Raw genomic sequence first — 20,024 nt, forward strand, 5'->3', positions numbered from 1 at the left:
CTGAATTTAGGGAAATCAAATCTGTTATAATGGGAAGTAAGTGCTAGAGAGAGACACTCTCTCTGTCTCCCAAGATTATCCACTATACAAATATGCTTGAAAAGGTAGTCCAGAACAAAGGATAGTCAATGGCTTGCTAACAAGACATGTAGCATGTGAGACAACCATGGAGAATTGTCTCTCAACACATGTATCCTAGGAATAAGAGGTGGTGGAGGGACTGGATTGTCTTCACCATCTCAGATGATTGGAGGCCGCCAATGGTCACCAAAGAGAACACGAAAATTGTAAACTACACCGTCCCCTCTGTAGTCCCCCTGCAAAGCCAGCTGAAGTCTCCCAGAAGAGATGGTAGAAAGTACCTGGTTGGGAACTTTCTGCTTTGTTCTGCTACCCAGTTGGAATAACCCTTCTCCAGTGTAGCAGATGATAGTGTGGAGATGCCAGAGTCAGCCAGCTTACCTTCACCAGAAGAGGCTGCAGGGCCCAAGGCAGGCCCTCAGCAAAGCTCCCTGGGTCCCATGGGGTTTGTCACTGGGCAAGAAGGCCAGCCACCAGGGAGTAGACTGCCACCCTCTGTGTACTCCATTGTCTGGATTCAGTTTGGTAGACTCAGATAAAAACATATGATCATGTCACTGGCACTAAAAGAGTTTTCCTGAGAGGCACAAAAAGTATGAAAGGGGTCTTAGTAACTGTAGAGCACAGAGAATGAACAGAAGTGTAGAGATGGGTGGGGTAGATGGGGGAAGGAGGTTGCTGAGAAACTAACAAGCAAAACAAAACCCTTTCTTGTCTAATCTCATGAATTCTCATGTCGCTAGCAAAGGTGCAGACAGAGCTATCAGTACTGCAAAAGATAGCGACCATGTTGGTAAGCAGGGGTGTTTTTGCGCGTTCTTACTGGTTTAAGCTTGCTTTAGATATCTACCTCCTTGAGGACTGGATCTTTGGACGACACAAGCTGGGCATTCACTGAAGCTATCAGTTTCTAGATATTCAATACCTAGCCTTGACAGAAGTATGCAGGAGAGGAACATTCCATCAGAACAACACTGAGATTAAGACACAGAGACCAGAGAGAGTAACAGATCAGTGTTAACACACCCAGTCAAGGGGAAACAAACGGCTTCTCTACCTGCCCCATTAACCGCAAGTCCTGGGGCCAACCCAGGGGCAAACGGTAGGAGGGAGGGCTTCCTAGAGCACCATGAAGCAGCTGCAAATGAAACCATGTAATCTCAGTGATAGCCTTAGAAGAAAACCAGTTCTCTAGCTGATGGAAATGCTGATAGGCTCCATGCTGGGAAAGTTCTTCCCTTAGAAGGGTGGCCCTCCCTTGAGGTAGGTCCTGAGATTGGTTTGGGGGATGGCAAATCCCGTGGCAGCACCCAAACATTTTATTATAATCATAAAGGGGAATGAATGGTCCCCTGGAATTTGTAAATTTCAGCCTCAGCGATTTGATGGTTTTTTTATTTAGAAGCACCAGATGAGAAGGTACCCACTTCCTCCATGAGAGTTGAACCCCTGGGAACGGGTTGGGAGTCCTGTCACAGGAAATGTGGGACATCACAGTCTGCCTGGGTGGCAAAGCAGATGTCACCCCTCTTAGCTAAGACCACTGAACACTGTGGGAGGGGCTGCTAAATATGGGGTTGTTGTTGGGGGCTCCCAGGCTTCCCATGGAGGACTTTGTCTCTTTGGAGGTCAGAGAACTTTTTGGGGTCGCCAGTCTATTTTAGAACATACTTGGTACATGAGATCTAACAATTTTCACCCACTCTCTATGTCCTAGGTATTGTTCCCAGTGTTTGTTTTTTTGCGTGTGTGTTTGTGCATCAAATCATTTAAATCTTTGAAATCTCTTAGTTTGGTACTGGACATTTAAGGCAGAGATTTAAGTCACGTGCTCAAGGTAACCCCGCTAGTAACGAGTAGACTCAGCCTTTGAACCAGGCAGTGAGATTTCACCTGTGGGATGTACGACTTCTCATAGTTCACAATCAGTAGTTACCAACTGAGAGGCTGCAGATGGGGGCCCTATTCTCTGCAGAGACAGCCCAGCGGCCCCTGACCTGACCACGTGTGGATTTCTGCACAGTGCCTGCTCCTGGCTGCCTCCAAGCTGGGCTCTGCTCACCGGCGTGGACACCCTGTTGCTCTGTCCAGCTGCTTTACTGGAATGTTGCATTTGACACAGGCTCCAGTTTTGCACTCTGTTTTCGGGGTTGGAGTCCTCCTGGTAGGAAGGGAAGACAAATTGTGAGCTCCTGTGGTCCGTGGTTGGCCCTTCCCATACAGTTAGCTGTGTCTGCAGCTCAGCTACTGAACCTGCGGCTGGCTCAAGGAGTGTCAAAACTGCACTGTGGCAGCGTGGAAAGAAGCCTTTGGGACCTGCTGAAGTGGGTGTGAGCCCCATCTCCACTGCAGGTCAGCTGCGTGACTTTTAGAAAGTCACTCATCTTTAAATGAGGGCTTACCTTGGGAAGACAAGAGGAACCAACCTTTGTGAAAGTAGTTGACATAGAATTTAGCACACAGTAGGCTGTCATCTAATCTCTGTTCTCTTTCCCTGCTTTTTCCATGTGAAATGTAGCTACTCTGAATACAGAAGTACCTATGTTAGCCAGAGCCCTAGGAATTCCACGTGTTTGCTTGGTCCCCCAGGGGAGAGGCTGTAGGTGTATGTGGGTTAGATGTGTGAGCGGGTGGGACCCTGCCGTGTATACCCCAGACCATTAATAAACATGTGGCTCATATGTTTGAAAGCCAAGGGGATGTTCATACAAGGCCTGTGTATGTTTTTACAGCTCCACAAACCATGCATCCACCTCAGCAGGACTTTTTTAGTGCCAGTGTCTGAATTTTGATATTTTTTCTCCTAAGAAAAGTGATTTACATTGCAAAGCAGTTTCTGAGCTTGGCAGGCTGCAGAGTTGGTGCCTGGACATTTTTTTTCTTTAACAGTCTATTAAGGATGGAGGATCCAGTTTGGAGATACCCTGAATCCTATGAATTTTGCTAAAAAATTTAGCTCCAACTACTTTTTGAGGATAAAAAGAAAACAATTGGTTTAAAATATGTACATAAATTTATTTGTTGGGATCTATAATTCCCCTAGGGAAATTATCCACCTAGGGGGTGGGGAATTGCAGGAATGCAGGAACCTGGAGAATTTGGGGGAAGGCTGGGAAAAGGAGTTCCTGGGGTTATCCAGGTAGGGCTGGTCCAGGTGGGAGCTTGGGCCTGGGCTGGCACAAGGGTTTCCAGGGAGTGAAGTGAAGACTCTTGTTTCTGTCTTTGGCTGCCCAGAAAAGGTAAATCTCATTCCTTCCATAACTAACTTCTGTCTGAGAACATGAGTGCACAGCAGGGGAGAAAATTATGGCCTTCTGTTTCTTTGCCAGAGTGATCTGAATTCCATCCAGTGGTGTTATAATGAAAACTGCTCTCCTTAATTGGATGGAGGGTACATTTAACACGCTCACCACCTGCAGAATCAGGAGCAGCCAAATTCGAGTCATATCACTATGATGATGGTTATTATTAATGCCCCATTTTCCAGATGAAAAAATTGAAAAATACTTTGAACACTGCCATGAGCTGTCTACAAATAAGAGGCTGACTTGGGACTCAGCGCTTTTTACCTCTTGATAGTTTGTTTGTGAGTTTATCTATTTATTTCATACTTTCCCCTCTCCAGCCCATTTGCTGCTTATTTGGACATGGAAGCCAGTGACTTTACCAGCAGGACCAGCTTCATGGGTATGTGGCCTGTGCAGGGTCCTGCACTTAGGAGGGTCTCATGCTTGGTTCATGTTCTGCTGTGGCTGGCTTAAAATTTTTCATACTTTTTGAAAAAGGAGTCCTATGCTTTCGTTTTGTACTGGGCTCTGCAAATTATGTAGCAGTCCTGATGGCCAGACTTAATCCTGTTCATATGCTTGGCTAGGTAGGAGGCCCTTTGTTCCTTTCCTCCTTCCTTGTCCATCTATCTATCTGTCTGTCTATCTATCTATCTATCTATCTATCTATCTATCTATCTATCTATCTATCTATCTATCTATCTATCTATCTATCACTCTGGTGCCCCTCTGATTGTATAGATGGCTGGTTCACCTCCCACAGCTTCTGTCGATTACCTTGGAGGTTCAGCCAACATGGGGAGTGTCCGGATCTGACCAGGTAACACCATGCCCTCATACTCAGGCTCCAGGAACATACAGAACCTCGACAGAGAACCCGTGTGCCCTTTCAAGTGACCACGGAAAGTGACAGTGTCACCCACAGCCATGAGGGTTTGTATGGCCACTGAGGAAGGTGTCAGGATTGTTCTGGGGGTGGGGTGGTTAGGGGCATTATTTTGAAAATGGAAAGAAATACACCTGGACATTGAAGTTGTCGAGGACCCGAAGCTGCGGTGAGTAAAGACCTGTCGTTACTCCGCTGCACGTGCAGAAAGAGGACATGAAAACAGGTATCTTGTCCGTATGTGTTCCTGTTGGCCTGCCCTTTATTTATTTAGTGAAGTTCTTTGTGGTGTTCCTTTAGCTTTATTTAGAAATGTAAATAAAATTGCTCTGCTTCTCAAGGCATACCTCTCTGGGGTGCCTTCTTTAGATAGGATTTTTGAGTGAAATGTTAGGGCCAGGAATCAAATTCCAGGTCAGTGTGTGAAGACTGAGGGCCGTGGTCACACAGTCACACACAGGAGCAAATGAACACATAAGCAAAACTTGATGTAACAGAAATCTAGATCACAGAGCCAGCAAGCAGGGCTGAGTGTGGGATTGCAAAGGTTGTGGTACTTGTCAGAAGGGGTGAGTTCGGCAGAATTCAGTGGGGCTGTATTTGTCCCATTGCCTTTTTCTAATTCACACAATGGCAATAATGGGCCAGCTCAGAGTCCTCAGACTGATTCTTCACCTTGCAATCTACCACAGGATTTCTTTAATTAAAAAAAATATATATTTTTCTAATTGGTAAATTATTGGTCTTTGTGTAAAAACTTGGAAAATATGAAAAAGAATAAAGAAAAATTATTCATAATCCAAAAACTCAGAGATGATCACTGTCCTCTTTTTTAAAAGGATTTTTTTTCCCTTGTGAAGGAGTAAGTCCTCTATTGCATTGAAAGGATGATTTTATATACAAATTGCATGTGCTTGTTACTCTCCTGTATATTCAAACAGTCTTTCAGAGATGAGTGTCTTTCTGAGGGGCCCCTTGTAAAAACTGTTTTGTGTCTCTTCCAACTAGGTTATTATGGTTGCTCATGGAATTTCTTTTTTCTTCATTGTGGTGCAAGAAGATGTTTATGCATTAGGTTTCGTCTAATTGAAATGGAGAACTTACTTAACTGAAAATCCACTATTCTCTTTTTAGGATGGAAATTATTATTCAAGTGTATCAAGTTTTAACTGCATAATCAGAACCTCTTAAGCTGGTAACCTTCCTGTGTATGCCAAACTTAAACTTGTCTGGATGGCTGCGGGTTTCCTGTGCTATTCCTATAAATGAATGCTATGGCTCCAGACCTCACAGACCTGTCTTTGAGTGGCCAGTGTACTGGTGTTAACAGAGGAGTGATTTTCATATGGCATGTTTTTTTCTCTCTTTGGTCAAAAAATCATTAAAGCCCTTTATGTTTGTATGACTTGAAAGAGAAGGGGAGCTATAGTTAACTCGAGAGTTAAATTATAACTTGGTACCTTCCGTGTAAAGACTTCCTTGAAAAAAGAAAAATCAATGCCCAAATTGTGTGGCGGAGACCCTTTCTCATACGTCTACTCTTTCTACTGTCATCTGATATCCCTTTCAACATTTAAAGAAAATGATTTGTTGTGTGAACTTGGATAAAATTTACTATTTGCTTTTTGTTTTGTTTTGGACTTTTAAAAGTTCCACTGGATTTGTTCAATTTAATTCAACCAGCATTTCACCATTAGAGGCACCTTCCTGGTAGGTTTGGGGAGAAGAGAGGAAGGGTAAAAAGAAAAGCACGAGGCACTTGGGGTGTACCCTAGGAGTGTACTCTAACCAGCTGTGTAAAAGGAACTATATTCCCAGACATAAATGGTGCATTCATTACTCTAATCACAAAACCATTTTAAACTTCCATAACAGGGATGATGATAACATCATGGGGCATCTGACTTCACTGGCAGTTTTCTTCAAGGGCTGAAGCTGGACCAGAGTCCCCGGTTGGCTTTGGTGTATTATGGCATCACCCCAAGTTGGATGGGGTGGCACCATGACATCCTCTTTGTCATCGTGGAGTTTCAGAAACCATTTCAAGGAACTTGGTCAGGATGGGCTCCAGAAACATCTAAGTTGGTTTCCTTCCTCCCACACTTTCCCTGGAATTTCCCTAGAACTACCAAAGTACTTGTAGGCCAGTGGTTGTGGGCGACTCCTCTGGGATTATGTGGGGCTCTAGTTTTAGCCCGTGGATGCAGACAGAGAGAAAACAGTGGACTGGCCGGGGCCAAATCTACTGGGCCTCCTGCAACTTCCACAAAGGAAGGCCTAGAAGGCCCTGGTCGTAGTTTTAGGTTTCAGGTGGTTTTGACCCTTTCTGTTTCTCTGTCTGATGAATGACCACTAAATTGTCATAGCACAGAAGCTAGACCTTCTTGGGGAGTGCTATTTTGTGTTGCTTAACATGCCTTTGGAGTGATATCTTTCAATTCTAGGCAGAAGTGTAACACAGATTTGGTACCTTGCCCCCATTTAGATAACGTATAAAGTTCGTAAGGATTTGGTGCCTAAGCCTTTCCGGTTAGAGACCTTCATCCTTAGGGCACGGAGTTTAGTAGCTCTCTTAGCTCATAGGTCTTCCTCAACACAATCAATGTATTTCAGAAATGTTGCACAGGAGCACCGATTTTTCTCCAAAGCAATTTTAGGTTTATAGGCAGAGGTGCTTTGTCTTTAAAAGAATCAAGTCCCGCATTATTTTCTAAAGAAATCTGTGAGTCTCCATTCTTTTATCTTCTAGATCAAATCTTTTAAAGGAGAGGACGTATATATTCATTAAAAATTAAGCTAACAATTATCCATAAAAACGATAACTGTGTATCTGCTAGTTATGTGTGTTTCTAAAAGCCAAACCTAAAGAGTTCTTTAAATGACACTTTTGCCTCTTGAAAAGAAGTTATTATTTATATGCTTTTTTTTTTGGATCCTCTGTGCTTTTGGCAGACTATTTTGTCATTATTGGTAGCGTTTTCTCTCCTGTTCTATTTTCAAATGTTAATCATTAGTCACTCCTCATGACCTCTCCATGCAGCAGCGCATTTCATCGTCCTTAAGGGCTGCCTATTTGGACAATGGTGGGGAGGGGCCCTGAGGGTTCCAAATGACCTGGGGTCATGTCTTGGGTCAAAAAAAGATGAAAGGTTAGTCTAATGGTCAGCCTCCAGGTCCTGGGAAAGATCAGCCTGTCCAGGCTGTGGACACTGAGAAGGAAGTGTGTCCCTGAGCCGTCTGGCTGTGCTCAGGAAGGCAGGCCTTGCAGGTTCCCAGAAACCCCTTTGATTTGCTGCCCGTTGCACATGATGTTTAGTAATAAACAGAGTTCAATGACCAGTCTAGACAAACAAATCATGGTCCTGGCAAACCCTGCGTTCTGATGACATGTTATGTCTTTACAATGTGGAGAGGAAGGAGCCAGCTTTGAAATTTTAATGCAGTGTCTTTGTGAACTAACAGCAAACAGAGAGGCTGAGAGGGGATGCAGACATCAGACCCTGCTCTGGTCAAATTAGAAGGTGTGCCCCCTCTTTGTGGCTTGTGATTTTCCTGCTCTGTCTTCCTCCAGGCGTTAGGAAGCTACCCTGAACTTGAGTGACATGCGAGAGGTTTAAATATTAATATTTCTGAAAGCCTCAGGGTAGACTCAAGCACCTGCTCCCCCCTACTCCCCCCCAGCAGCTGTCTAAACGATTTTCACTAGAGAGATACCATTTTTCTCTTTAAACAAAATGTTTCATCAAAGTTGGATTTTAATTGAGCCAGGAAGCCTTCCAAGTCATTTCATGTTCACTGGCTAGCTTTATCTGTCCTTCGTAGGTGAAGAGAAACCTCACAACTTTCTCATTTACTTGCTCTTACCTCCTCCATCCTATCAATGAAAGTACAGTATCAAACCTTGGCAAGTTGCGTGTTATCAGCACACAGGACAAGCAGTAAAATCCCATTTATGTTGGGACTAAAACAGGAAGAATGCTAAGAAAGGGCTGAGCTCACTGAATTCCCTGTAAAATAATCCTCAAGTGAAAACAGCAGGTTTTTTTTTTTTTTGAACATGTGCTTCTTATAAATACAGTCCAGGATGATAAACTGTGTATACAACTAAGACTGCTTAGAAAATGTGGTTGGTAGTATTTTTCTGTGAATGTATTTGGGCTGTTTTCATTTCAAAATAATTCATTTTCAGCATTTATCAAGGGAGGTTCTTTTACAATTATTTAAATACATTTTTCTTTGCGGGCATTGAATTGTTTACTCAGTGTTAATGGTTCCTTACAAATATTTACTGAATCTCTCTGTAAACTGTCCTCTAAATTAGACCAGAAGGTTCAAAACTCTGACTAACTCCCCTTTGGTATCTAGCCTTTTAAGGTAATCTCTCTGCTGGTATCCGTGCAATTAACTGAGAGCATTTTAATAACAGGGAATAATAATTGCTGTTTGCTTATCATTGAGAGGAATTTCCCCCTGTGCATTTAGTTTTAGGGAGACTAGATTGTTACATAGCACACGGTGATGCTGATAAAGACTTTACTTATTATGTGAGAGATTTTGGTGGATGAGGAAGAAGAATTTGCAGTATTTTTGCTCATATTTTGTGGAGAATTGAGAATCTTAAATTCCTACAATTGCTGATAATGTGGGACCTACTAGAGTAAAAGGTGTTTATAGAGATAGCCATAAATCTATAAAAATGTTTATGTGTGCAACAAAATGTGTAGAGTTGACCAGATGATCAGACGGTAAAAACCAAAAGCCTGTGCTTTTGCTGCTCCTTTCAATGCAAAAGTTTTGTCGTGAACATAAACCAATTCCTCTACAGACCAATCATGAAAAAAGAAAATGTGTTCATTTTCATTACCCCATTTTAGTAGAATGCTATATGCATATCCATATCTATTTTTTTCTTAAGGAACAAAACATGACCAGCTTTATGTATCAATTTTAATTTTAACTACAACGTGAAAGACTCGAACATTTACCTCAGTTCTGAATTCAAACTGTTGAGCCTGTGTTAATTATATTCCAGGGATCAAGAACTGTATTAAATAAACCCGGTTAATATACATGTACATGTACAACTCGGTTAATATATATGTATACATTAAACACGGTTAATATATATATGATTGTAGAACTGCAGTGAGTAGAATGGAAACATAGTAAACCATTTCTCAGTTACTGCAAAGATTCATCGGTTTTAAACTCTTTGATATTCAAGGGATTCTTTGTCATCCTTCATCTGGGAAAGTAAATGTGACGCAGTTGCAGAGTTTCAAAGCCAGAATGGGACTTGGAGTTAGTTCACCAATCTCATCACATCAATTCATTCATTTTTGCATTCGTTCAACAGATAAGGGTCTTCTCTGTGCCAGCCTCTCTGCTAGGTGCTGGGATTACAGTGATGAACAAAGCAGATCAGCTCTCACTCTCAGGAGGTGCATGCATGTTGGGGAGAATCGAAACGATTAGCTTTGCATTTTGAAATGCTCAGCCTCATTTATTTTGAAGTTTTAAAGGTAATTATAATATTCAAGTAAACTCCTGGAATAGAACCTCTTAATACCAGGAAAATTAAAACGGTGACACGTCTTCAGTGATGGGATTATGGCTTACATTTCTAAGCTTTCTAATACTATGGTTTATATTATTTTTGTGTTGTATAAATTAATGATGAACGATACCACCGATTTTCTCTTCACTCTTTTTCTGGATTTATTTATTGCTCCAGTCAAGGCTAATGTTTCTGCTGGCCTAATTAAGAGTTAGGTAATAGGTAAGAATTCACCAGCAGTTGGACCTCATCTGTACCTCCCCATCCTATTCTCCTTGGTAGCTGAAAATTTAATCTTGCGGATTCCAGGGAAACAGTCTCGTTAGCAAGGACCCAGTCACTTACTGCCTAAATCCAGTCATCTGCAGGGTTCTGCACTCCCTTCTTATCCTGGGCGTGGCATCTACATTCACTAATAGGAAGGAACAGGCAGCACTTGCAGAATGGGTTGGAGGAATCCTCCGGCCCGGGGTTGGAGCTCAATGAGACGTCCTTAGCCCTCTGGTCTTTTGGGGGCTATTGGCTTCAATTCCTTTTGGATTCTGATGCTATGTCCACATGGCCTCTCCCTACCAGCCCTCCACCCCAACCCTCACTGTGCTCCCTGTGTCCTTCGTGTTCCAAAACGGGAGACCCCTTCAGGTCTGTGGGCCCTTTCTCTGCCCTTCCTTGCCCCCAGCAGTGGGGGTGGAACACTCCACAGACACTTCACAGGCTCTTTCAGCATTAACTCCTAGAGCACTGGTGGATGACTGGCCTCTAGGAAACTTGCTGCCCTGGGATTTCAAGGACAGGCTCCTCTGCTCTGGGATGCCCTCAGGGAATGTAACTGAGGCAGTATGTGGGGGCAGTATTGGCACAGGGCGTGGGACAGGTGTGGGGTGGGCCACCTGGGGTGGGGTGTGGGAGCTGTTGTGAGGGTAGCTGTGGGGCTGGGCGGAAGAGACCAGCAGGGAACACACTATTGCTCTCTTTTCATTTCTCAACCCTCCACTCCCATCCAGGAAGATTTTTAATCTTTCTTCACAGTGGAGAGAGAAGTTCCCCCCCCCCACCCCAAACCATTATTTATGGATAAGCTTTATATATAGGTTCCTTAAAGCTTTGGCTCTTGATGTTCAAAACGAAGCACTTGGATCTTAGAAAATCTTTTATTTGCTAAAAAGCCTGGCTTTTGCAAATCAGAAGAGTCTTGATTTTCAAGACTATTGTCTCCGCTATGATTTTTAAAAATTGTTGCTTAGAAATGTGGTTGCTTTATTTGTTCTTATTGTATTTTTCTCTCTTCTGAGGCCATAAACCTCAGCCTCAAATACAGTTTTAATGGAAGAAAAATGGAGGGGTGGGTAGGGAGAGTTGAAAGGGAAGGAAAGTGAAAGGGGTAATGATTAGAAATGATTAGAAACAAAAACCCATCTGGAAGTGTTTCAAAAATATTATCCCTGCCATACTTAGAATTGGAGCTACCTAATAGAACCTCAGGTTTTCTTTATTCAGGGCATGGCATTCTCTGCAAAACCTCTGTGATGTGCCACTGTTCTTTGTTTGCAACTTTCTTAGCAAGGTCTCTATTGAGGCCAGTTCTATATCTGACTAAAATTCATGACCTAATTTGCCCCGAAAACTATTTTGTTTCTGCTTTCTATGCCTCCACTATGGTACTTAAATTTGCCAAGTGTGAAATCTCACCCCAAAACTTTTTCTTGAAAGTGATTCTGAACATCGAGGAGTGGATGATTTAAGCCATTCTTCAAAAATCCTTACACAAAGGATTAGTAGTATGAAATGTATGTAGTAGTATGTAGTATGAAATGAGACATTGAACTGCAACTTACGAAGGGGAGAACACAATGCCAACATAGATTTGTAAAAATGAGATTTTGTTGATTCAAACGAATTATTATTACCAGATTACCACTGGGGGTCAAATGCCCTGTTATTTACCACTGTATTTCAGGCCACTGGAGGCTCCACTCAGGTCTCTAATAACTTCACTGTAAAGAAAAACTAAATGGCAATACCGGTCTAGAACAGGCCTGGCACACAGGGCGTATTCAAAAGTACAGCAGGCCCTCGAATAACATTGTGTGTTTCATTGTAACATTGATGAGAAAAAAAGAAAAAAACAAAAAATTGGATTCTGGACAGAGGAATCCACTGTCTGTGGAGTTTGCCCATTCTCCACATGTCTGTGTGGATTTTCTCCCGGTGCTCCTGTTTCCTCCCACATAACTAAAGAGGTGCACGTGAGGTGAACTGGCGTGTCTCATTCTGAGTGAGTGTTGGGTGTGGGTGTGAGTGGTCCTGTGATGGAAGGGTGTCTTGTCCAACGTGAGGGCCCCAAGCACTTTGTGCCCTGAGCTGCTGGGAGAGGGTCTGGCCACCTGAGACCCTGAACTGGAGTAAGTGGTTTGGAAAATCATTATCTTACTTGTTTTTATTAGTCTTTCTTACCTGTGTGTTTAGCTCACATTCATTTCAATGTTTAATGTTAGAAGTGTTTTGCATCTTTATTTCGAAGTTCAGTGATATGTTTGTGACCAGGAATATGCTATGAGAACTTAACTCTTGTTTATATCTGTTAGCCTCGGGTAAAATTAGTTTCTTTTTATGTCATTTCTCTTAAACTCGCAGTTTCCAAGATCCTGCGGGAGACATGAAGGGAGGACTTACTGTATATAGTGACTGACTGGCTTCTCAGAGGCCAGTAAGCAGAGCCTGGGAGATATGCAGAGCTGCCAGGTCATCCAACAGCCTCGTTTTTCCAGGAAGAAACCAGGAGGTACATTGACTCTTCAGTATAAGGAAGGAGATGAGGCATTGGTTTCTGCTCTGTGAAGACTAGTAGGTATGAGTTGAACCTTAGTCCCTAGAGAAATTTTTTCTTGACTATTAGAAAGAAAGTCTTTCTCACCCCATCATGTGGGACAAAAAAGTTTTTTATGAAATCTCAAAGATACTATAGGACCCTTTACTGTGGAGGTTAAAGAGGGAGGGAGAATGAAAGAGTACAAAACCAGGGAAGGCTCGGGCCCTGCCACACTAGCTGCCTCTTTCACTGAGACACAGTGTGATAGAATGAATAGTGGCCCTGAAGTCAAATCTTACCTCTATGGTTTCCTAGCTGTTTGACCCTGGAGAAGTAACTTAACCTCTTTGTACTTTAGTAGCCGTATCTGTGAAATCACAGGGTTGTTGTGACCATAAGAAAAGATGAACATATCAAGTACCCACAAATTGAAACTATACTTTGTGTTTTAAATAATTGTCAATTTAACATTTTCCACATATATAAAATTATATGATCATGTTGAATATGTTCATTCAAACTACTAGCCCTGCCACCTCCATGCCCCACCCCATACATCTGTGAGTTGTCTCCTCCCATTGAGCTCACTGAATTAGACTTTTTAAGTTGACCTTTGTGCTCATCTGGAGTTGGAGCATATACTGCAGAATATTATAACATAATCAATCTGAATGTCAGTATCATTTATTATCCTTAAAAGCATTTATGAGACAGCTAGATGCTCGGGGCACTATCTAGATGGATCCACAGCCCTTGATTTCTGGTACCTTGCATGCCAAGATGGTTTTGCAGTAGTCAGGCCTGAAGGCTTAAATACTAATTGGTACGCTCAGGTTGCAGTTAAGGCATTTTCAATACACAAAAGCAAAGGGAAGGAATACTTGGGATCATATGGAATGTAGTGAGCAATGCAGAGGAATGAGAATTTGGTGTGGAGATGGGTGGAAGTTAGTTAGCCTGGCAAATCGCAGAGGTGGTGCTGCTTCCAAGAAGGGAAGGTCACAGAAGGGGTTGGACCAGCCAGTTAGGGATAAATCTGGATGTGGGTAGAAAGGTCAAACAAATCATGGGATTTCAAAGATTAGAGGAATCATGGAGATCTTCTGGTCCTACCAATGAATGAAACATACTGCACCCATTGAGTATTACAAAAAAATAAATAAATAAGATAATTCTTGCTCTCCAAGAGCAAGCCACTCCAGTATCTGGTGTGTCAGGGTAAGTACAGTACAGCATGTTGTGAGTATTTGGAAGGAAATGACTAGTTTGATGGAGGAGGGGCAGGTAGTTGGGGAAAGCTTCACAGAGGGAGTGACATTCCACACATAAGGAAACTAAGGTGAATAAATTGTCCATGAACACACAACAGAGTAGTAATTGAGCTGAGATTACAACCCAAGACCTGCCTCTGCCCCTGAGCTCTTCCAGGCCATTTTGCTAATACCTGTTTGTCTGCCTGAGGAAAGTGAGAAATCACATGGGGATAGGGAACCATGGAACAGAAAGGGAGCTGGTCTGAGTTTCCTGATGAAAAACCTTGAGGGGGGGGTGGTGGGGGCTTGGTTTGTTATGCAAAAGACTTGTATCCTGGGGGTCCCTCATATGAAGGTGAGAATGAAACCTACGCAGGAGAGAATTGAGAGTTGAAATGCTGATACCATCATTTGACCTCGGAAGTCAGTTGTATCCATAGATTTTTGCTTCATACAGTTGGAGTTATGACATGCTACCCAAGAATTGTCACTGGTGCAATTAAGCAGATATAGCTGCTTTGACAGTGGCTCTTCCAGGTCATTTTCCGTGGGCTTACTGAAAGGACATTGTGGTAAGTCAGCAAGATCCCTGGTATGGTACAGAGATGGGAAGGGATGGTTGGCAAGATGCTGAGGAGTACAGGAAGGCAGGGGAATTTGGTGAATAACTGGGTGGAGAGATTGAAGGATAAATCTCACTGTACAGCTCTCAGTGGTACAGTTGCTGGATACAGAGGTGATGTTGTCCAGTGTGAAAAGGGTGTCATGGAGTCAGTGTTTTGAGAAGACTAGAGAAGTCCTATAATTTCCTGTCTAAACTTTCTCTTCTCAACCATGTTTAATTTGAGTGGCTCTATCTGGAGCCATGGAGTGATGAAAATCTTGGAATGCTCAAAGGAGCGAGGACAACAGCAGTCCCTTGAATGTGGTTTGTGAAGACTTTCTGGTACTAGCCTTAAAGTGTCTGCTAGCAGAACACACTTTAGGGAAACTTGAAAAGAATATGTCATCAGAGCAGTGGAAAATACCCACCCTGTGGTTTTAGGGTTTGCTGTTCAAATCGTATGATAGCTAAATATTCAGAGAGTGAATTAGTTGGAGTTAGGCTGCCCATAAATACTACTCATATAATTAGATGATGAGAAGGGAATTCTAAAAGCTTCCAACTCAATTTCCTTCATTTAGGATATTCTCATTTAATTAGCCGTGACCTTAAGGGAGCAGCCTGAGATAATGCTGAAAATATGGGGAGAACAAAAGGAAACAAGAAAATCTGAGACAGACTGTAATTAACCTAATACATGTACTTTGGGATTCTAGTCAGAGATTCACAGCTCATTCGATCCCTTCATATTTTTGTCGTACACTAATATAATCTAATTAATTTCCTAGTTTTAGAATGGCAAATCCAGTTGAAATATCAGAAACATATATTTAGAGAACACAGAATGTGGCCGAGTGTAAGCTGACTGCCCCGCTGACAGTGTGACTCTTGAGCCACGGCTTTGGTTTGTAATAGTTGGAAGAACCAGATTGAAGAACACTGTTTCAGGAGGTGGTATTACTGGATGCCATGGGAGGAAACAATTTGCTCTGCTGGTTCTTTCTGAAAGACCCCCAAATGCTTTATTGGTTTCATATAATAGATGTTTTTGATTAATTTTATTGTTTTATTATCTCATTTCCTGGGACTTAAAAGCAGAGGGTGAGTAAGCAGAACAGGACGCTATTTCTGTGAAAAGTGTTATCTATGTCATTGGAGAGGTGAACTATAAGGAAAGGAACGCCTGGAACCACATTCTTGAGACCATAATCCTGATTGGTTGGAGAAAGAAGTCATCAAGTCTCTATGTCAAGGGACTTCTCTTGTTTAGTCTGAGGGAAACTTAATTTCCAGTTTTGCCAGTGTATTAATGACATTGGACGGTAATTCCAGCACCAGTGAGTTTCTTCTTTGGACCTGAGTAGGAAATTCCATTCTATTGACTAGCTTTGAGCATACAACTCCTGAATAATTATTAACTTGGCATTCTCCTCCTCTTCCATTATGTTGAGCTATATGAAAGTCACGATAGTCAAACTTTTTTTCTTTTAAACTACAGAAATGGCAATTTCATAGTATTTCAGCAAAACTCAGTAGTTGATTGAGGTATATGGGTGCATATTGCCTGTTAAATTTCACTTCCTGCTGAGCTCTTTAAAGTAAGCCAATAGTGAAGCTATTGATTTTCCTCATGCAGCATGGCCAGCCTTCAGTGACTGGCATGCCCCAGGCCTGCGTCACTTGATTTTCTGCTTCTCTGTCTGGGTAGCTGACCTCAGATTCAGAAATTGAGGATTTAAAACGTGTCCTCTGTTATTGACATGAAGAACTGTCCAGCCATTAGCCCCTGTTTTTGAAACAATCACTCTGATTTTTATCTCTGTTTTGGAGGGACGGGGGGAGAAATTTCTTTTACAAAGCTTTTGCTCATATTTTATCTCAGTACCATCAAAAAGGCACATTGAAAAAAACTAATGTAACTGAATTTTTGCTTTCCAGCAAGTATTTTCCGGCATTGTTGATCCATATCTTGGATGTTCTATCACAGCAACTCATTATTTACTACATATCCTGTAGCCTATTAACTTTGTTTACACATCTTTGTCTCTAGGATAAACTTTAGGTAGAGTTTTATTTTTCCATTTGAAAAACTTCTACATACATATTAAACCTTGTATATAACAGAGGCAGTATTGCAAATCAACATAGACAACTGTCCAACCATACTGACAAAAAAAAAAAAAGAAGATGTATACCTTTCACTAGTATAAAAATAAAGTCCAAGTGGATTAAAGAGCTAAATCTAAAAATCAAAACTTAGGAACTTTTAGGGAAAAAAAAAAGGAGATTAAACTTTTAAGACATTGGAATAGGAAGGGATTTCTTAAAATACATAAGGAACATTTATAAAGTAAAAGACTTATGCATTTGACTACATTAAAATTAATAAACTTCAGTGCAACAAAGCACTATAAATTGAGCTAAAAATAAATCTCAGACTGTTTTTTTTTCCCATTTCCAAAATTCAACAAATGATAAGTATCCAAAATATATAAAAGTGGCTTCACACCAATAATTTAAAAAATGAGCAAAAGTATGAAGAGGCATTTCAGAGGAGAGGAAAGACAAATGATCACCTAAAAAGATGTCAGCCTCCGTAATGACGAGGGAAATACAGAGTAAAACAGCATTTTACATCCAGCAGATGGGCAAATATCAAAAGGCTTGCTAATACCAAGTGTTCTCAAGGATCTAGGACAACAGAAACTCATATTCATTGGTGAAGGGCAGATTTTGTACCATTACTTTGTAGAGCAAGACTCAGTAAAGTTGGAGATGCATCTCTTTTATGACTCAGTTATTTCACTTCTAAGCATTTACTCTAAGACTCTCCAACAGATGTTCAAGGAGCACTGTTTGTCACAGCAAAAAAGTGGAAATGACCCAACTTGCAAAAGACTAGAACGGGGTGCTTGACCAATTACAGCCCCCCGGGAGTCAACTGCAGCTCACTGTTTCTGTATCGCTTGTGAATAGTTTCTACATTTTTAAATGCTTAAAAAATCCAAGAAAAATAATATTTTGCATCATGTAAAAATTATATAAAATTCAAATGTTAAGTTTTAGTGGAATACACACACACACACACACACACACACACTCATTTAAGTGTTGCACGGTTGGGCCTTTCTGGTCATTATGATGCATACTGAAGTTTGAGAAACAGTGGAACTGAGGAATGGGTGGATTGGGGTAGATTCAGACAACAGAGCAGAATACAGTAGCTAAAATCAATGAATTAGATCTATGTATATTAACATGGCAAAATCTTAAAGTGAAAAAATTGTAAAAGGATATGTCTGCACGTTAAAAATAGTTTATGTGGTTTATAAATACATGTATAAGTAGCATAAGTTTTAAGACATGCAAATGAATAATAATAATTACAGAATAGGAGTTACCTCTAACAAAAGGTAGGGGTTGTATTTTAGCTGTACTTAGGTTTTATTCCTTTAAAACAGGGACCTGAATTAAATATGACAAATATTAATTTTATTAAATATGAGTAACACGTGAGTGTGTGATAGTTTTTCTATATGCATGAAAATTTAAAACCATACCTTCTCATTAAAAAAATTGGGAATATGAAGAATAATATTAAATGATTAAATATTGAAATATTAAAAGTGATCCATAATCTCACCACTTGAAGATAATTACTTAATAATATTTTTGTCTTTTTCCTTGTAGTCCTTTTTTTTCTACGCATGGGAAAACACTTAATTATATGATATTTACAATTTTGTATTCTTTTAATTTTATTTAATATTGGTTCTTAGGAATTTTTTGTGTAGCTTTTCTAATTTTTATAATAACCACATTTACTCTACATATGATTATGTAGAACACTTTTTATGATTTTTAACATAATATATGTTTGCTATTAAAATTTGGAAAATGAAGTATAAAGAAAATCATAACTCAATGCAGCACTTTCAGGCAATAATGTTTTATGTATACCTCTCCAGTCATGATTGTTTTGCTTCTTTAATTTTTTTAGTGATGTATCATGAGAATTTCCCCATGATATTCTTGTTCTAAAACATGATTTTAAATGGCTCCATATCATTCTATCACATATGGATTAAGAAATGCAAATCTTTCTCTTTTACTCTGTCCATATTTGTTAGCATGAGATAGAAAATTCTGAATAATCTGTTGCTGATCTCTGTGGGACCAGAGAGGGAGGAACATGTGATGGGGGGAGGCGGGGTGAAGGGAAGACTCCTAAGCTCTGAGGAGTGGGCTAGACGGGGATCCCTCTTGATACTCACCCCCGATGGACTCTACATAAATTGAAAGAAGCTGCTTATTTTCTTCCATCTCCACCTCTTCTGGACTGTAGGTGTGTGACTGGCTGACTGACAGGGCAAGCCTTTTTGGAGGTAATGTACTATCTGGTTCTCACTTTCCATATTAAGGAGACAAGCCAGTTTCCATATTAAGGAGACTGTTGGGTAGCAAATATAAAATCATCAAATCACAAAGCCTTATATACAAAATGTGCTTTAGAGATCATTCTACTCTAACTTCTCTGTTTTATGTAATCGAGTAGCCCAAGATCACATCTTACTTTTCTTCACCTTATATGGTAAATTCTCTTAACAATTCTGAAACGTACATTTGTTCATATTTTAACATCCCTGAAACTGGAATGGGTCTCACAATCCCTGGTGTCTGGTTATTACGTTTAACTATTGTTCCCCTTTTAAAGTCTCTGAAATCAGATGTGACTTACAATCAATGACTGCTTAGGTTCAATAAAGTACAGTCTTTTAAAGCTGTAGCTTTTCAATGCTGGCTACACATCAGAATCACCTGGAGCACTTTAAAACTATATACAAGATGCCTGGTCCTCACCCCAGAGGGTGGGAGCCTACACTTCTGTATTAAAGAAGCTCCGCAGAGCTGGAACAATTGTCCTAGGTTTTAGTGGAAGGAAAAATAATGTATCATCATAGTAATCGAAGACCAAGTGAGGATGACTCTTAATATAGTTGCCGGAAGACCTGGTTTCCAACTTTCAGGGAAGTTCAATTAGATATCCTAGCTAGAAGAATGAGCACGGGGCTGAGAATCAAAAGATCTAGCTTAGCTGCAGCCTTGGTGTCTTCCTTTGTAAAACAGCAACGTATCTACCTCACTGCATTGTTGTGAGGATTAAACAAGATAAAATAATAAAATGCCTACCACATTTTAGGACACATTGTAGGTACCTATAAATGGAGATTTTCTTGCAAATATTGTTAATTTAAATTGAAAGTAGATGAAAAACTGGAGCTAAGTGTGGTTTATTTAAATCTTTTGAATGAATTCCTAGTAACAGGGTCTCCAATTCATTTAAAATGGTAAAAATGACTGCAACAGAAGTGTGAGGGTCAGAGTCAGTTTATTTTCTCATTTTTCGTAAAATAACTAAAGGAATTGAGTGGAAAGGACTTATACTAACAAACTTCAGTTTACATATCCAAAACATTTGTAAATTCACCCAGCTACACTTTAGAAAAAGGGACCAATTTTCATGATAGCAAGTAATCACAAATGGTA

The sequence above is a fragment of the Rhinolophus hipposideros genome (assembly GCF_964194185.1).
Source record: "Rhinolophus hipposideros genome assembly, chromosome: 7".
In the NCBI taxonomy this organism is placed as follows: domain Eukaryota; kingdom Metazoa; phylum Chordata; class Mammalia; order Chiroptera; family Rhinolophidae; genus Rhinolophus; species Rhinolophus hipposideros.